Source organism: Rhinoderma darwinii, unplaced genomic scaffold (assembly GCF_050947455.1).
Source record: "Rhinoderma darwinii isolate aRhiDar2 unplaced genomic scaffold, aRhiDar2.hap1 Scaffold_729, whole genome shotgun sequence".
Taxonomy (NCBI): domain Eukaryota; kingdom Metazoa; phylum Chordata; class Amphibia; order Anura; family Rhinodermatidae; genus Rhinoderma; species Rhinoderma darwinii.
The window spans coordinates 120,578-136,942 of record NW_027464290.1 but is presented as its reverse complement, the minus strand read 5'-3'; the positions used below and the strand labels follow the sequence as shown (position 1 = coordinate 136,942).

The window sequence follows — 16,365 nt, the reverse complement described above, 5'->3', positions numbered from 1 at the left end:
GCTGGCTCTGGCTCCTCAGGGCTCCACTATGACACGTGCAAAGTTCCGTCTGAACTTTATATAAGACGGTGCGGCTCAGTCAGTCACTCAGTGTTGCCTGAGAGGGCAACACTGCAACAGCCGGCCGCCAGGCTGTCTTTTTTTGCACAGCTAGTTGCCTCCAGGAGGCCACAAGAGGGAGACAAGGGACTGCAAAATGGAAAATAAGCATCCACCAACTTTACAGACAACTTCTCCTTGCTCCTACAACCTCTATCCTTGCACAGTTTGTTATTCTTCTAGGTAACATAGTAACAAATCCAAATTGCTGCTCTCTTTGTAGGCAAGCAAGGCTTTGTTGCAACTGCAATTCTTACTCCTTCTTGAAATGTAGGGACGACAGTACATTCCATCACATCCATCTAGTGTACACAGGTAGGTCCATTGTGGCGGGCGGGCGGGAGGCTTTAATGGCTGTTTGCTGTTCCCCTACTCCACTCCACTATTTGACTGTGGTGCTGCATCAATCAGTGGCTGGCTCAGGTGCAGCTCTTTAACTTACCTAAAAGGGAGGGCGGAGAGAAGACAAGGAAGGTGAATGACCTGTTCCAATGTGAAATTCCGGAAACACAGACACACAGACGACACAAAACAAGAGGTGGCAATGTATTCATTAATTGCATTTAATCAATTAGCTCATTATCACTCATGCATTGTCCAACAGGTGTTGAAATAATGGGATTAAAAGGAGAGATCCCTTCAGAAAGACAGAAACAATGGCAAACACAAAAAACACTTTTGGAATCTGATTTTAGTCAACACATAAGGAAAGGGTGCACCGGTCCTGGAAATACTGCAATACCAGGTCAATGCGTGGAGTGGACAGAGCAAGCTCTATTTCCATCTCCCTGTTCTAAAAATCCATTTAATATATGGTCCCCAGATAGGGGACGTATCAGATATTAAACTGATAAGAACAGATAAGGTTTCAACAAAATTTTATTGACAAATATTCACATACATAGAATGCAATTTTTACAAAATAAAATTCAGTAATGAAATGCTGTTAAATAAAATTCCGTAATAATAAATTTGTTTATACATTCAATTGTCCAATAAGATTAGTAATAAAACGTTTTTAATACATTTCATTAAAAAACCTTTTTATAGCATAAAATTCGGTACTAAAAATGTTTATTTTTAATACATTTCATTAAAACGATAAAGGCAATATATTTTCAACGAGAAGAAGGTTTCTTTAAAAGTATGACAATGGCAGGATAAAACATCATAAAACAAGCAATAAAATCACAATTATAAATACATGGATAATTTACATAATAATTGTGTTCCATAGAGACAGACACCACATGGATGCCGCCTCTTTTGCTCCGAGATGTTTTTTGTCTCTTAGATAATATACATATAATTCACTCAACGCGATTTTAACACAATCTTTAATATCAATAAAATCACGTTTAAAAAGAAGAATGTTCCTAACCTTCCAGATGGCATTTTTAAAACAATTAATAATCATCCAGCAGATCATCTGCTGTCTGAATGATGGGCAGGTAAAAAGGCCATAAAAAACGTACTCGTATTTAAAATCGTTAAGACCGCAAATCCATTTTAATAAAAGGCCAGCTTTCCTCCAAATCTCCTGTGCATAGTGGCAGTTCCAGAATAAGTGCATTACCGTCTCATCATTTCTGCACATATCTCTCGGGCACTTGGCTCTCGCCACCAGTCCTCGCCTGTGTTGGAACTCACGTGTAGGGAGGCACTGGTGCACGATCGCCCAGGCAAGGTCCTTATGCACATATGCAAGGTATTTCCCAAAAACATTCCGCCACACTTGCTTGGACCTTGCCTGTGAGAGATTGGAAACTGCCACCATTTCTTCTCTGTGTCTACACGCCACTGACACCTTCCTCTGGTCCCCCAATATATCAGGCTCCAACTCATGGAGGCTCAGGAGCCTGACAGTCTTCTCCAGCACCACGTAGTGTTCTGGGGGACACAGGAGCACAGGAGAATTTAGGGAGATACGAAACCAACGCTTAAAAACCATGCCCGCTGCATATTTTAAAAAGCAGCTAAAAATGCCATCGGATTTAAACATTTTAAAACAGAAGCAGAAATATTTGATATAAAAAAATGTAAAAAGGTTAGGAACATCTCTCCCGCCATTGTCCTTACATTTATACATAAAATCACGTTTTAATTTTTCCATCTTGGAGCCCCACAGAAACATAAAACAAATGCGTGTTAGCTTTTTAATATATAAAATGGACGGAGGGAAAACCATGGCAACATAAAGCATTATTGGGATTAAAACCATTTTTATAATTAAAATTTTCCCCTCCATCGTGAGGCTCCTAAGATTCCACATTAAAACCTTCTTCTCTATTTTTGCTATCACTGAGTCCCAGTTAGAGGTCCCATTGTTCGCCTGATTAAAAACAATGCCTAAAATTTTAATCTGGTCCTTCTGCATTCTGACTCCTGGGGTCAGGGAGGAATCCCAGCCTCCTATATTAAAACAATCACATTTATCAATGTTTAGTTTAAAACCAGAAGCCTCACAGAAAAAGGTGGTGTTCCTCAGCGCCCTCCTCATGGATGTTGAATCAGGGCATAAAATTGTTACGTCATCCATGTAGCCCAATACCTTTATTTGGTTACCCCTCCCACCAGGTATCGGGGCGCCTCTGACTACTTTGTCACTTCTGAGCATAGCTAACAGGGGCTCCATTGCGCATATAAATAGTAGGGGAGACAATGGGCACCCTTGCTTGACTCCAGATAAAAGAGGAACACCTTTAGTTAAAAATCCATTTACAGAAATTTCACTAAAACAGGACCGATATAAAAGCATAACACGACTTATCATAAAATCAGGCACCGCCATCTTTTTAAGAACCATAAAAAGGAACTCATGGGACACTCTATCAAAGGCCTTTTCAAAGTCTAGTGATAAAATAGCAAGATTTTGGCCTCGATCTTTAAAATACCAAATAACATCTCTTAAAATATTAAGGGACTCAGTGATAGATCTACCAGGTACCCCACAGACCTGGTTTGGGTGGATTAGCTTACTGATAAAAGGTTTAAAGCGGACCGCTATCAATTTGGCTAAAATCTTGTAGTCTACATTTAAAAGTGTAATGGGACGCCAATTTTTCAGTTGGTCCTTTTCACCTTTTTTAAAAATTAAAGACACGATCCCCCTTCTCCAGGAAGGGGGCAGCTCTTCAGTGATAAAAACCTCTTTGTACAGTAAAATCATATCCTCTTTTAAAACATCCCAAAAAGTTAGATAAAATTCAATAGGCAACCCATCCTCCCCAGGGGCCTTTCCCGCTGAAAAACTTTTAAAAACAGATAAAAGTTCCTCTAAATTAAGATCTCGGGATAAAACCTCCTGGTCTAAAATATCTAACTTAAAATCAAGGGAGTTAAGAGCATGATTTAAAAAGGATTTATCAATAGCTTTTTTACTAAAAAGGAGTTGGTAAAAGTTAAAAGCTGCATTCAACATTCCTCCCATAGAAGTCTCCCCTTCTAGGTTTAAAATAGCATCTCGCCTACCATTTACCTTTTTAAAAAAGAATCGGGAGCACTTCTCATCTTCTTCAAGGTGTTTTACATGGGAGTTAAAAATGATTTGTTTGCCTTTATCATCTAAACATTTTTTTATTTCAGCTTTTAAATTTAAAATATCCGAATCCACCTCAAACCCAACATCCTTTAGTTTAAAAAGCACATGCAAACGCTTATTAAGAACATAAAACCACTGTTTCTTTTCTCTAGCTTTCTTCCTACCTGCTCGGATAAAAAATAATTTAATTCTGGGTTTAATGCCCTCCCACCAGTGCAGCATGGTCTCGTGGGGTTTTTTCTGTGATTGCCAGCACTGGTAGGTCCGCACAAACTCACTTTTGTTTTCAGGGTCCTCTAGGAGCGTGGTGTTTAACCTCCAGAGGCCCTTACTCACTTTTTGCTCTCCCTCCAGCTCCAGGGACACACTAAGGAGCTTATGGTCTGAAAATATATTTGTTAAAATCATACATTTTTGAGAGATAAAATCATGGGAAGCAAAAATAAAATCGATTCTGGAGCTCACTCTTCCATTAGACCATGTGGCACCTGCGTCTCCTGGCAAGAGTTCCCTCCAGCAATCGCGCAATTTAAAATCTTCAATAAAATTTTTGAGCAGGTAGGTAGTGCGGTCTTTTCTATTTGCATCCCCACCCTGCCGGCCTTCTCCTTCTCTTGTGCAGTTAAAATCACCTCCTACCAGCAGGGGGGTAGACCCAACACAAAACAGTGGTAAAATATTAAAAAGCTCTGCCCGCTCCTGTTTATCAGGAGGGGCATAGACATTTAAAATACGTATTAAAAGTCCATTAATGTGCAGGTGGGTTAAAATAGCTCTGCCAGGCATAATCTCAGTGACGGTTTGTATCGAAATAGAATGGCCACGGCAGAGCAATCCCACACCTGAAGAACGACAGTCATTAGCACCCGACCACACCGAAGGGCCCAGCTTCCAGTCTTTTTTCAAGTCCATATAGTCCATGCTGTTAGGGATTCCACACTCCTGCAGTAGGCAAAAATCAAAGTCCATAGTCTGTAGAAAAGAGAATAAAGCAGCCCTGCGAACAGGGCTCTTTAGGGACCTCACATTTAGCGAGGCAACTTTCAGAGGAATACAAGGCATAGTTATTGTTAGGCGTCAGTGTCCACCTCCGAGGAATCCGACTCCGATATAAATTGGGAGCCAGACTCCCCTGTATCAGGGGATGCAAACTCCAGGATTTTCCCAGGGTCAGAGCCAGATATATGAATCGACCCGACTCTTCCCCTGAACTCACTCTCATCCGAGCTGCGGCATATTGTCTTCCTCTTTATGGTGGGCACATCTTCTTCTCTTAGCCTTTTCCCCGTACTCGTCAGGTCCATCCTTGATTCCTCCTCCCCGTCACTGGATGTCACCTCCGACTCCTGGCTGTTGTCATCACCATCGCGAACTCCGGCCGCTGCTACCTCCGGTACGGCTGCAGGTATCTCCGGGTCACTCATCTGCTCAGGGCGCTCAGGAGCCTGTGAGGTCCCCTCCTTCTCTCTCGTCATCTTGCCTACTGCACCTGAAGCCGTCAATGCCCGACCCCCTGTTGGCGTAATAAGAGGGTCAGACTCGGGCTTCTCAGTCGGTCGGAGGCAGCTGGTGGCAGGGAGGTCCAGCGTGGAGCCCCTCCTTCTAGATCCCTTAATTGGATCATCACCAGCCACCACCTCTGCCCAGTCCTCCTTTGACGGCACCGAGGACCGGCGAGATTTCCTACCAACCGACTCAGGTAAGGAGCTCGGGGCCTTCATCGCAGAACCAGAACAGCCCTGCTCCGGCCCTTTGGAATCCCCAGGACCACCCTCCACTCGTGACTTGGAGGGTCTTGGTCCTGGCCCTTCGGCGGGTGCCGTTTCCGGGGCATTACCAGCAGAGTCCGCACCTGTTGTGGACTGCTGCCCTGGCCCTGGACGGGATGGACCAGGCCTAGGCCCACCCCTCAATGACTGCGTTCTTTTAGGACAGTCTTTATACATGTGACCTGCCTCCCCGCACAGGTTACATGTTGCTCTGGAACTGCACTTGGCGGCCACGTGCCCCAGGCCTCCACATTTGTTACAGCGAACAACACGGTTTTCACTGCATGACTCTTTTGTGTGCCCATATTTTTGGCAGTTCCAGCAAAACCGGGGCATCTGGGGGTAAAACAGGTATCCCCGGTTCTTCCCAATGGCAAAATTCGCTGGAGGGTGCACAAAGCCACGTATGCCATTGGGGTCTTGAAAGAACTTGACAAAGTACTTTCTCTTTCCGTTCCAAAATCCCTCAGCATTTTTTACTTCATGCGAGAAGTGAATTTCCTTGCAATAGCGCCCTAGGAATGTGTCAATGTCCTTGGCGGGGACAAAGGGGCTATGCATTACCACGACCAGTGGAATAGACTCTTCTCCGTAGAGGAGAGAAAAATGAAGCCCATCTAGGCGCTCATCTGTCTGGTCGGAACCAGACAGGGCTGCACAGATTGTATCGCAGCAGGCCGCGGTGCAGAAGGAGATGGTATACCGACCGCGGCCTTCCTGGTCATTCAGACACAGGATATTTTCCCGTCTGAGGCCGAAGGAGCCAAGCAGGATTTCCCCTACTATGAATTTCAGGTTCTTCCGCTGGCGATGTTCCTCTCCGACCTCGATCCGGATGGTTTGGCGTAACTGGGTCTCCCCAGTTACAAACCCATAGGTGAACGGCATTCCTGCTTGTCCCAACAAGTTTTTCCGCCCTTCTAGGCCGTCCAGCGCAAGCTGTCCGCCTAGCGATCCCTTCCCGTTGCCTGAGGACTAGTCCGACTACCCAATAGCTGCAGGGGGGTGAAGTCAAGGCGATAAACCAGTGACGATCCCCCCAGGCCAAGTAGCCGGGTACCCCAGGCACCTTCTGACTGAAACCTCCTGTACGAATACACTTGGTCGCAGCCAAAAGGCCGAGAAGCGATAACCCGAACGGGCCGCGTGTTGCCCGAGCCTGCCCGATACTGCTGTTCAGCCCTTGCAGCGATTCAGCCTACTTCTAGGCAATTCCATGGGGCCCTGCAGGCTCACACACTCACAGCTACACGGGAGGTGAATAAAGGCCGGAGAGGAAGCCAGACAGGATTTGCTTCTTTTGCTTGCACCACAATGCAGTGCTGAAAGAGGAGGAATCTACATAAAAACGCCTTCCTGGCAACGCCCAAATGCCCTGCTGCCATGCAGATAAACAATGGCAGCGGCAGCAAGTGCATGCCCACAGCCACCCCTTGTTCCTTCACACCTTGTATCAGCTGTAATCCAGTCCAGTCCAGTGCTGCCTGCTGAGCAGCACTGACCAACACTGCCTGGGCCCAGGCTTTTATCTCTGAGGCCCCATTATGATGTCAGAAAGCTGGCTCTGGCTCCACTATGACACGTGCAAAGTTCCGTCTGAACTTTATATAAGACGGTGCGGCTCAGTCAGTCACTCAGTGTTGCCTGAGAGGGCAACACTGCAACAGCCGGCCGCCAGGCTGTCTTTTTTTGCACAGCTAGTTGCCTCCAGGAGGCCACAAGAGGGAGACAAGGGACTGCAAAATGGAAAATAAGCATCCACCAACTTTACAGACAACTTCTCCTTGCTCCTACAACCTCCATCCTTGCACAGTTTGTTATTCTTCTAGGTAACATAGTAACAAATCCAAATTGCTGCTCTCTTTGTAGGCAAGCAAGGCTTTGTTGCAACTGCAATTCTTACTCCTTCTTGAAATGTAGGGACGACAGTACATTCCATCACATCCATCTAGTGTACACAGGTAGGTCCATTGTGGCGGGCGGGCGGGCCGGCGGGCGGGCGGGCGGCTTTAATGGCTGTTTGCTGTTCCCCTACTCCACTCCACTATTTGACTGTGGTGCTGCATCAATCAGTGGCTGGCTCAGGTGCAGCTCTTTAACTTACCTAAAAGGGAGGTGTAACGGCAGGGGGTAGGGAGACGGACAAGTGAGCCCTAATCTACCCGCCACTCTGTCCCTGCCTACTTGCAACGACCCGCCCTAGGCGACGGGGTACAACTGGGCGGCGGTCCCTGCGCTCAGTAAGTGCACGACAAACACGACAAACATACAAGGAACACAAGCAAGGAAAAGGGGCCGTTGCCCACGGCAACACCGTGAGCAACCAGAGTGGTGAACGAGCCGAGTCAAGCCAGGAGTGTGCGAGGTACAAAACGAAAAGCAGAAGAGTAGTCGGTAAGCCAGGGTCGGTATGGAGCAGGATCAAAAATAGCAGGAGCTGTAGCTGGGCCAGGAACCACAAGGAAGGAAACAAAAGCAATAACAAGCACCGAGGGACAGGAAGTGCAGGCTTAAATAGACCGAGGGCGGGAGCTAGCTGAGTCTGGCCAGGTTACGATAGGCTCTCCCACTCCTAAGCCTGCCAGCCTGAATGGTGGAAGCAGGAGTCAGTCTCAGGGATGTATTCTCAGGTGCTGACTGATTAGTTCTGGGAGTTAACCCCGCAGTGCCTGGCAGATCCTTTACAGTACCCCCCCTTTTATGAGGGGCCACCGGACCCTTTCTAAGTGGACCTGGCTTACTGGGGAAACGCAGGTGGAACTTCCTGACCAATACCCCAGCGTGAACATCCCGGGCGGGTACCCAAGTCCTCTCCTCGGGCCCGTATCCTCTCCAATGGACCAGGTACTGGAGGGAGCCTTGGACCATCTTGCTGTCCACAATCCTGGCCACCTCGAATTCCACCCCCTCCGGGGTGAGGATGGGAACAGGAGGTCTCCTCGAGGGAGCCAAGGACGGGGAGCAGCGTTTGAGGAGGGAGGCATGAAACACGTCGTGTATCCGAAAAGACGGGGGTAACTCCAGCCGGAAGGAGACAGGATTGAGGACCTCAATGACCTTATACGGCCCAATAAACCGGGGAGCAAACTTCTTGGACGGAACCTTGAGACGCAAGTTCCTAGACGACAACCACACCAGATCCCCGACCATAAACAGGGGGTTAGCAGAACGTTTTTTATCAGCCTGAGTTTTTTGTACGCTCTGGGACACCTCTAGGTTTTTCTGAACCTGGGCCCAGACTGTGCACAGTTCCCGATGAACGACCTCTACCTCAGGATTGTTGGAACTACCAGGTGAAACGGAGGAGAACCGTGGATTAAACCCAAAATTACAAAAAAAAGGAGAGACCCCAGACGAGTTACTGACCCGGTTATTAAGGGAAAATTCGGCGAGGGGAATGAAAGAGACCCAATCAAATTGACAGTCAGAGACAAAACACCTTAAGTATTGTTCTAGAGACTGATTAGTCCTCTCCGTTTGGCCATTGGTTTCAGGATGGAAGGCAGAGGAGAAGGACAGATCAATCCCCAACTTCATACAGAAGGCTCTCCAAAACAATGAAACAAATTGTACCCCTCTGTCCGAAACAATATTGACAGGGACCCCATGGAGACGCAGGATGTGTTTGACAAACAAGGTAGCCAACGTTTTGGCGTTGGGTAGTTTCTTGAGGGGCACAAAGTGGCACATCTTACTGAAGCGGTCCACCACCACCCACACCACCGACTTGCCTTGGGATGGAGGCAAATCGGTGATAAAATCCATGGAGATATGTGTCCAAGGTCTCTGGGGAATGGGCAACGAACGCAGTAAGCCCGCTGGTCGGGACCTGGGAGTCTTGGAACTAGCACAAACCTCACAAGCGACGACGTAGGCCTTAACGTCTTTAGGCAACCCAGGCCACCAATAATTTCTGGTAATGAGGTGTTTGGTACCCAGGATGCCTGGATGGCCAGATAGTGCGCAGTCATGATTTTCCCTAAGTACCCTTAGCCGGAATTGCAGGGGAACAAACAGCTTGTTCTCAGGAAGGTTCCCGGGAGCTGCACCTTGATCAGCAGCAATTTCAGAGACTAAATCAGAATCGATCGAGGAAATGATTATACCTGGAGGCAAAATACAAGCAGGATCTTCCTCCGAAGGAGGGCTGGCCATGAAGCTACGCGACAGTGCATCAGCCTTAATATTTTTAGACCCAGCCCTATAGGTAACCAAAAAATTGAATCTGGTAAAAAATAACGCCCATCGAGCTTGTCTCGCGTTTAGCCTCCGGGCAGATTCTAGGAACACCAGATTCTTGTGGTCGGTAAGGACCGTTACCTGGTGCCTAGCCCCCTCCAGGAAGTGGCGCCACTCTTCAAATGCCCATTTAATGGCTAAGAGTTCGCGGTTGCCAATATCATAGTTACTTTCAGTTGGCGAAAACTTCCTGGAGAAGTAGGCACAGGGGCGGAGATGGGTGAGGGACCTGGTACCCTGGGACAAGACAGCCCCCACTCCCACCTCAGATGCGTCAACTTCCACGATAAATGGCTCCATTTGGTTGGGCTGAACCAGCACCGGGGCCGAGACAAAGCACTTCTTAAGGACCTCAAAAGCCTGGACAGCCTCAGGAGGCCAGTGGAGGAGATCAGCACCTTTGCGAGTGAGGTCCGTAAGGGGCTTAGCGATGACCGAGAAGTTAGCAATAAATCTCCTGTAATAATTAGCAAACCCCAAAAAACACTGTAACGCCTTCAGGGAGGCAGGTTGGACCCATTCCGCCACAGCCTGAACCTTGGCTGGGTCCATGCGGAATTCATGAGGAGTGAGGATTTGACCCAAAAATGGAATCTCCTGTACCCCAAACACACATTTTTCGGTTTTGGCAAACAGTTTATTTTCCCGAAGGACCTGGAGCACCTTCCTGACATGCTCCACGTGGGAGGACCAGTCCTTGGAAAACACCAGTATGTCATCAAGGTACACTACCAGAAAAATCCCCAGGTAATTTCTCAAAATCTCATTTATGAAATTCTGGAAGACCGCAGGGGCATTACACAACCCAAAGGGCATGACGAGGTATTCAAAATGGCCTTCGGGCGTGTTAAACGCAGTCTTCCACTCATCCCCCTCTTTGATGCGAATAAGGTTATACGCCCCCCGTAGATCCAATTTAGAAAACCATTGGGCCCCCTGAACCTGATTAAAGAGATCAGGAATCAAAGGAAGGGGATACTGGTTCCTTACCGTGACCTTATTCAGGCTACGGTAGTCAATGCATGGCCTAAGACCACCATCCTTCTTCCCCACGAAGAAGAAGCCAGCACCTACCGGAGAAGAAGAGGGACGAATGTAACCCTTGGCCAGGGATTCCTGGATATACACTCTCATAGCTTCACGTTCGGGACAAGAAAGATTAAATATCCTACCCTTAGGAAGCTTAGCTCCTGGTACCAATTCGATAGCGCAATCGTATTCTCTATGAGGAGGTAACACTTCGGAGGCCTCCCTAGAGAAAACATCAGCGAAGTCCTGAACAAACTCGGGTAGCGTATTCGCCTCCTTAGGGGGAGAAATAGAATTAACAGAAAAACATGACGTACAACATTCATTACCCCATTTGGTTAGCTCCCCAGTATTCCAGTCAAACGTAGGATTATGCAACTGCAACCAGGGAAGACCTAGCACCAAATCGTACGATAATCCCTGCATCAACAGTACAGAGCATTGCTCCAAATGTATGGAGCCAACAAGGAGTTCAAAAACAGGGGTATGCTGTGTAAAATAACCATTAGCAAGAGGAGTGGCGTCGATACCCACTACCGGGACAGGTTTAGGCAAATCAATAAGAGGCATAGCAAGGGACATAGCAAATTCCACAGACATGATATTAGTAGAGGACCCTGAATCCACGAAAGCACTGCCGGTAGCAGACCTACCACCAAAAGAGACCTGAAAGGGAAGCAAGATCTTAGTACGTTTCATATTTACGGGAAATACCTGTGCGCCCAAGTGACCTCCCCGATGATCACTTAGACGCGGAAGTTCTCTGGCTGCAACCTTACGCTTAGGACAGTTGTTCACTTGATGCTTGTCGTCCCCACAGTAGAAGCAGAGACCATTCTTCCTGCGGAATTCTCTACGTTGTTGGGGGGACACGGAGGCCCCGAGTTGCATAGGTATCTCTGAATCTTTCGGGGAGGAACGAAGCAACGGAGCTTCGGGAGGCATCATGGGGGAGTCGGAGGAGAAAACACATAAACGTTTACGTTGTCGTTCCCTGAGACGTCGGTCAAGTCGTATCGCTAAAGCCATAACCTGGTCTAGGGAGTCAGAAGAGGGATAGCTAACTAGCAGGTCTTTCAGGGCATTCGACAGACCCAACCTAAACTGGCACCTTAAGGCAGGGTCATTCCACCGAGAAGCTACGCACCACTTCCGAAAGTCAGAGCAATACTCCTCAACAGGTCTCTTACCCTGACTTAAGGTCACCAGCTGACTCTCGGCAAAGGCAGTCCTGTCAGTCTCGTCATAAATAAGTCAGAGAGCAGAAAAGAAACAATCAACGGAGGAAAGTTCAGGGGCGTCAGGAGCCAAGGAGAAGGCCCACTCTTGGGGCCCTTCCTGGAGCCGGGACATAATTATACCCACCTGCTGGCTCTCAGAACCTGAGGAATGAGGCTTTAAACGAAAGTAAAGCCTACAACTCTCCCGAAAGGAGAGAAAAGTCCTCCGGTCCCCTGAGAACCGGTCGGGCAACTTGAGGTGGGGTTCAAGAGGTGCGGTGCGGGGAACTACCAGGGTAGCATCAGGCTGGTTGACCCTCTGAGCCAGGGCCTGGACCTGTAGGGAGAGACCCTGCATTTGCTGAGCCAGGGTCTCACGGGGATCCATAGTGGTGTCAGGGACCAGGGGTAGACTAGGTATGGGCTTGTTATTATGTAACGGCAGGGGGTAGGGAGACGGATAAGTGAGCCCTAATCTACCCGCCACTCTGTCCCTGCCTACTTGCAACGACCCGCCCTAGGCGACGGGGTACAACTGGGCGGCGGTCCCTGCGCTCAGTAAGTGCACGACAAACACGACAAACATACAAGGAACACAAGCAAGGAAAAGGGGCCGTTGCCCACGGCAACACCGTGAGCAACCAGAGTGGTGAACGAGCCGAGTCAAGCCAGGAGTGTGCGAGGTACAAAACGAAAAGCAGAAGAGTAGTCGGTAAGCCAGGGTCGGTATGGAGCAGGATCAAAAATAGCAGGAGATGTAGCTGGGCCAGGAACCACAAGGAAGGAAACAAAAGCAATAACAAGCACCGAGGGACAGGAAGTGCAGGCTTAAATAGACCGAGGGCGGGAGCTAGCTGAGTCTGGCCAGGTTACGATAGGCTCTCCCACTCCTAAGCCTGCCAGCCTGAATGGTGGAAGCAGGAGTCAGTCTCAGGGATGTATTCTCAGGTGCTGACTGATTAGTTCTGGGAGTTAACCCCGCAGTGCCTGGCAGATCCTTTACAGGAGGGCAGAGAGAAGACAAGGAAGGTGAATGAGCTGTTCCAATGTGAAATGCCGGAAACACAGACACACAGACGACACAAAACAAGAGGTGGCAATGTATTCATTAATTGCATTTAATCAATTAGCTCATTATCACTCATGTATTGTCCAACAGGTGTTGAAATAATGGGATTAAAAGGGGAGATCCCTTCAGAAAGACAGAAACAATGGCAAACACAAAAAACACTTTTGGAATCTGATTTTAGTCAACACATAAGGAAAGGATGCACCGGTCCTGGAAATACTGCAATACCAGGTCAATGCGAGGAGTGGACAGAGCAAGCTCTATTTCCATCTCCCTGTTCTAAAAATCCATTTAATATATGGTCCCCAGATAGGGGACGTATCAGATATTAAACTGATAAGAACAGATACTACACTTGATCTTAGCCAAAAGGCCGAGAAGCGATAACCCGAACGGGCCGCGTGTTGCCCGAGCCTGCCCGATACTGCTGTTCAGCCCTTGCAGCGATTCAGCCTACTTCTAGGCAATTCCATGGGGCCCTGCAGGCTCACACACTCACAGCTACACGGGAGGTGAATAAAGGCCGGAGAGGAAGCCAGACAGGATTTGCTTCTTTTGCTTGCACCACAATGCAGTGCTGAAAGAGGAGGAATCTACATAAAAACGCCTTCCTGGTAACGCCCAAATGCCCTGCTGCCATGCAGATAAACACTGGCAGCGGCAGCAAGTGCATGCCCACAGCCACCCCTTGTTCCTTCACACCTTGTATCAGCTGTAATCCAGTCCAGTCCAGTGCTGCCTGCTGAGCAGCACTGACCAACACTGCCTGGGCCCAGGCTTTTATCTCTGAGGCCCCATTATGATGTCAGAAAGCTGGCTCTGGCTCCACTATGACACGTGCAAAGTTCCGTCTGAACTTTATATAAGACGGTGCGGCTCAGTCAGTCACTCAGTGTTGCCTGAGAGGGCAACACTGCAACAGCCGGCCGCCAGGCTGTCTTTTTTTGCACAGCTAGTTGCCTCCAGGAGGCCACAAGAGGGAGACAAGGGACTGCAAAATGGAAAATAAGCATCCACCAACTTTACAGACAACTTCTCCTTGCTCCTACAACCTCCATCCTTGCACAGTTTGTTATTCTTCTAGGTAACATAGTAACAAATCCAAATTGCTGCTCTCTTTGTAGGCAAGCAAGGCTTTGTTGCAACTGCAATTCTTACTCCTTCTTGAAATGTAGGGACGACAGTACATTCCATCACATCCATCTAGTGTACACAGGTAGGTCCATTGTGGCGGGCGGGCGGGCGGGCGGCTTTAATGGCTGTTTGCTGTTCCCCTACTCCACTCCACTATTTGACTGTGGTGCTGCATCAATCAGTGGCTGGCTCAGGTGCAGCTCTTTAACTTACCTAAAAGGGAGGGCGGAGAGAAGACAAGGAAGGTGAATGAGCTGTTCCAATGTGAAATGCCGGAAACACAGACACACAGACGACACAAAACAAGAGGTGGCAATGTATTCATTAATTGCATTTAATCAATTAGCTCATTATCACTCATGCATTGTCCAACAGGTGTTGAAATAATGGGATTAAAAGGGGAGATCCCTTCAGAAAGACAGAAACAATGGCAAACACAAAAAACACTTTTGGAATCTGATTTTAGTCAACACATAAGGAAAGGGTGCACCGGTCCTGGAAATACTGCAATACCAGGTCAATGCGTGGAGTGGACAGAGCAAGCTCTATTTCCATCTCCCTGTTCTAAAAATCCATTTAATATATGGTCCCCAGATAGGGGACGTATCAGATATTAAACTGATAAGAACAGATACTACACTTGATCTTAGCCAAAAGGCCGAGAAGCGATAACCCGAACGGGCCGCGCGTTGCCCGAGCCTGCCCGATACTGCTGTTCAGCCCTTGCAGCGATTCAGCCTACTTCTAGGCAATTCCATGGGGCCCTGCAGGCTTACACACTCACAGCTACACGGGAGGTGAATAAAGGCCGGAGAGGAAGCCAGACAGGATTTGCTTCTTTTGCTTGCACCACAATGCAGTGCTGAAAGAGGAGGAATCTACATAAAAACGCCTTCCTGGCAACGCCCAAATGCCCTGCTGCCATGCAGATAAACACTGGCAGCGGCAGCAAGTGCATGCCCACAGCCACCCCTTGTTCCTTCACACCTTGTATCAGCTGTAATCCAGTCCAGTCCAGTGTTGCCTGCTGAGCAGCACTGACCAACACTGCCTGGGCCCAGGCTTTTATCTCTGAGGCCCCATTATGATGTCAGAAAGCTGGCTCTGGCTCCTCAGGGCTCCACTATGACACGTGCAAAGTTCCGTCTGAACTTTATATAAGTCGGTGCGGCTCAGTCAGTCACTCAGTGTTGCCTGAGAGGGCAACACTGCAACAGCCGGCCGCCAGGCTGTCTTTTTTTGCACAGCTAGTTGCCTCCAGGAGGCCACAAGAGGGAGACAAGGGACTGCAAAATGGAAAATAAGCATCCACCAACTTTACAGACAACTTCTCCTTGCTCCTACAACCTCCATCCTTGCACAGTTTGTTATTCTTCTAGGTAACATAGTAACAAATCCAAATTGCTGCTCTCTTTGTAGGCAAGCAAGGCTTTGTTGCAACTGCAATTCTTACTCCTTCTTGAAATGTAGGGACGACAGTACATTCCATCACATCCATCTAGTGTACACAGGTAGGTCCATTGTGGCGGGCGGGCGGGCGGGCGGCTTTAATGGCTGTTTGCTGTTCCCCTACTCCACTCCACTATTTGACTGTGGTGCTGCATCAATCAGTGGCTGGCTCAGGTGCAGCTCTTTAACTTACCTAAAAGGGAGGGCGGAGAGAAGACAAGGAAGGTGAATGAGCTGTTCCAATGTGAAATGCCGGAAACACAGACACACAGACGACACAATTGGTTTAATCGGTTTAATCAATTAGCTCATTATCACTCATGCATTGTCCAACAGGTGTTGAAATAATGGGATTAAAAGGGGAGATCCCTTCAGAAAGACAGAAACAATGGCAAACACAAAAAACACTTTCTGAACTTTGCTGCCAGCCGCGAAAGCGAAAGTAACCAAGATCGAGCGTCTAGGATTTACTTGTGAATAGCTCGCCTGGGAAACATCCAGATAAGTCAAAGACAGTGCTTCTATACTAATTGCCAGGCGCTGAGACGAATGCCGCCAAGATCAAGCGTCTAAGACTTACGGTTCAATAATTAGCCTCAGAAACAGTGGGAAACAGTGCTTCTATACTAATTGCCAGGCGCTGAGATGAATGCCGCCAAGATCAAGCGTCAAAGACTTACGGTTCAAGAATTAGCCTCAGAAACAGTGGGAAACAGTGCTTTTATACTAATTGCCAGGCGCTGAGACGAATGCCGCCAAGATCGAGCGTCTATGACTTACGGTTCAAGAATTAGCCTCAGAAACAGTGGTTCTAAA

The 16,365-nt window shown here is 48.0% G+C and overlaps 3 non-coding genes across 3 annotated transcripts; all 3 read right to left on the bottom strand.

Annotated features, from left to right (window-relative positions):
• Positions 1 to 807: 807 nt before the first annotated feature.
• Positions 808 to 992, bottom strand: LOC142729601 (U2 spliceosomal RNA). Its single transcript, XR_012878380.1, has one exon. It is a non-coding gene; the product is annotated as a U2 spliceosomal RNA (small nuclear RNA).
• A 12,168-nt stretch (positions 993 to 13,160) lies between these two features.
• On the bottom strand, positions 13,161 to 13,351 carry LOC142729622 (U2 spliceosomal RNA). Its single transcript, XR_012878391.1, has one exon. It is a non-coding gene; the product is annotated as a U2 spliceosomal RNA (small nuclear RNA).
• Positions 13,352 to 14,579: 1,228 nt separating this feature from the next.
• LOC142729598 (U2 spliceosomal RNA) lies at positions 14,580 to 14,770 on the bottom strand. Its single transcript, XR_012878377.1, has one exon. It is a non-coding gene; the product is annotated as a U2 spliceosomal RNA (small nuclear RNA).
• Positions 14,771 to 16,365: the final 1,595 nt, after the last annotated feature.